This window comes from Ornithodoros turicata, chromosome 1 (genome assembly GCF_037126465.1).
Source record: "Ornithodoros turicata isolate Travis chromosome 1, ASM3712646v1, whole genome shotgun sequence".
Classification (NCBI taxonomy): domain Eukaryota; kingdom Metazoa; phylum Arthropoda; class Arachnida; order Ixodida; family Argasidae; genus Ornithodoros; species Ornithodoros turicata.
In genome coordinates this window covers 4,733,179-4,735,845 of record NC_088201.1, presented here as the reverse complement: position 1 = coordinate 4,735,845, position 2,667 = coordinate 4,733,179, and the positions used below count along the sequence as shown (strand labels likewise).

At 48.6% G+C, this 2,667-nt stretch overlaps 1 long non-coding RNA gene across 2 annotated transcripts; it reads left to right on the top strand.

Annotated features, from left to right (window-relative positions):
• Nucleotides 1-350: 350 nt before the first annotated feature.
• On the top strand, nucleotides 351-1,282 carry LOC135396722 (uncharacterized). 2 transcript variants are annotated; one of them, XR_010423514.1, is made up of 3 exons: nucleotides 351-631; nucleotides 718-823; nucleotides 895-1,282. It is a non-coding gene; the product is annotated as an uncharacterized LOC135396722 (long non-coding RNA). The 2 variants fall into 2 exon arrangements; XR_010423512.1 differs by having other exon boundaries at nucleotides 351-823.
• Nucleotides 1,283-2,667: the final 1,385 nt, after the last annotated feature.

Sequence of the window (2,667 nt, the reverse complement as noted above, 5' to 3'; positions counted from 1 at the left end):
GCTTGGATATTGAAGAATATTTCATGTTCAATCAGACGGGCACGTGCCCAGCGACAAGAGTACTGGGTCTGGAACTTGGAAATTGAAGAATATTTAATGTTCAATCAGACGGGCAAATGCCCAGTGACAAGACGAGTGGATCTAGAGCTTGGATATTGAAGAATATTTCATGTTCAATCAGACGGGCACGTGCCCAGCGACAAGACGACTGGGTCTGGAACCTGGACATTGAAGAATATTTAATGTTCAATCAGACGGGCAAATGCCCAGTGACAAGACGAGTGGATCTAGAGCTTGGATATTGAAGAATATTTCATGTTCAATCAGACGGGCACGTGCCCAGCGACAAGAGTACTGGGTCTGGAACTTGGATATTGAAGAATATTTAATGTTCAATCAGACGGGCAAATGCCCAGTGACAAGACGAGTGGATCTAGAGCTTGGATATTGAAGAATATTTCATGTTCAATCAGACGGGCACATGCCCAGCGACAAGAGTACTGGGTCTGGAACTTGGATATTGAAGAATATCTTATGTTCCAGAAAGCGGAATGAATCTATATTCACGTTGGAGTGCAGATTGGTAATACCTGCTGGGAACTATATTGCCTGGAGCAGCGTTTCCCAAACGGTGGGTCCCGACGTCCTGGGGGTCGTCACAGATTCAGCGGATCAGTTGCAGATATTAACAAAGTCTGCTTTGAACCTACTAACCAGATTGTGAAGCCGACGACTAGCGTCATGGCGTGCATGTGAGTGGCAGCATCACGACCAGGGGTACCATTTAGTTTGTAGGCAGGTGCCCTACTGGACTGGTTTTAAGGTACGTAGGTGGCCAACATCATGTCCCTGATCTTTAATTCGACAGCGCCTTTTATCTTACCATTTTCGTAGAGTGATGCAGATCTGCTAAAACTGCTGCTGCTGCTGCTTTTCCTTGCTGAATACTGAGGTGGGTATCAACTGCCACCCGTTCCAGGCAAGGATCTTGCGAAGGTCCTGCGGAACAGTTTGCATGCTCTGTGACAGACATTGCTAAGCCCCGTGTGAACCACATGTTCGGCCTGGTGTGCAAGCGCTCCTTCATACACTGCTACATAGGCGAGGGCATGGGCGAGGGCATGGAAGTGAGGACCTGGCATCCCTGAACTGAGGCAACCGAGGGTGCTGATGAAGGTGGAATGGAGTTGGAAGCGTCAGATGCATGCCTCATTGAGCGGAGTGGAGTGGGCATCTCCACCTATTCCATGTTCTGAAAGAAATAAATCCACTTGCGTATTGACTCATTTGCTGTCGTTAATTACCGTTAATCTCTGCTAAGCCCGCATCCCATTTCCCTTTCCTTCCCGTCGCTTACCGCAAGAGAGTCATCCACGCATGTAGCTCCTGCAACTGGGTCGAAGTCACCTGCGACACCAACCGATGACCATCCCCGACCCTCGGATTCTTCCCGTGAGCCACTGCTTGAGCCCAGTGGCGCGCTTCCTTTCATGTACTGCACTTGCTAAGAATAGCCCTGAAGCGGTAACTCCCAGCGTGTTAATGTACCAGACGGTTTCTTCAACCGCTGCAACCACTCGAGAGCCTGGTGGTCGGTTTGGACGGTAAAAGCTGTCCCATCAAGATATATGTCGAACTTGTTCAAGCAGAACATTATTGCTAAGCACTTTCTCCGTAACGAAATAATTCATTTCCGCCGGCTACAGTGTGTGGCTGGCTAGCGAACGCGACGGGGCATAGACCACCATCGTGCTCCCGTAACAACCCATAATCGCTTGCATCAGTTCGCATAACGGAGCGCTTATTCAAGTCCGTCAACCACAATTTAGCTGTATCTGCTATTGCTTGTGTTAACGAAGAAAATGCCTCTTCATGCCCCCAAATCCACTGGGAATTCTTCCGCAGTAATTCGTAGAGTGGCTTAGCCAGAGTCGCACTGGCGATAGAAGCCAACCATTCCTAAGAACCCTTGTAAGCTCTGACGTCACGCGGACGGAGGACAGTCGATTACGGCCCTCAACGTCTCCTCGTTCGGACTCAGTGTGCCACGATCTACACTCTTAAGAAGGTAGAATTGTCTACCCATTTCGGTAGATGTGTATCGCAACCACATTTCTACTCAAACCAATTTTTACCTTTTGGGTATAACTGCGGAGCAGGAACTCTGCAGAGTAGGAACTGTCGTTCTACCAGCTTGGGTAGGAAATTCTACCCTTTTTTTTTTTTCTTACAGCAAATGTGAGAGCGAGGAGCGGAAGGGTATAAGGGACGACGCCGCTTATATACACGCGGAGGAGAAGGCGCGCGTGAATTGGCACGAAATGGTAAAAGTACTGTATTTTACTACAAACCCTAGGATATTCACCTTAGGTGATGCAATCAGAGCCGTCTCCTTGGTTAATATCGTCAACCCCGCGACTCTCATCCTACTTAGGACCGTACCCAGTGAACGAGATGCTCACCACGTCGTCTATGTATAGGCGTAATTGAACTTCGAAGTTTAATTACGCGTATACATAGACGACATGGCGGTATAGGCCCCGCGCACGAAGCCCTCAACCGGGGATTACTTTTTTTTTTAATATCAAGTATGCACTTAATCGTGTGAAACAAGCCCCGCATACCACTTGCACCGGCCCTGGTCCTGAGCATCTCGTTCACTGGGTA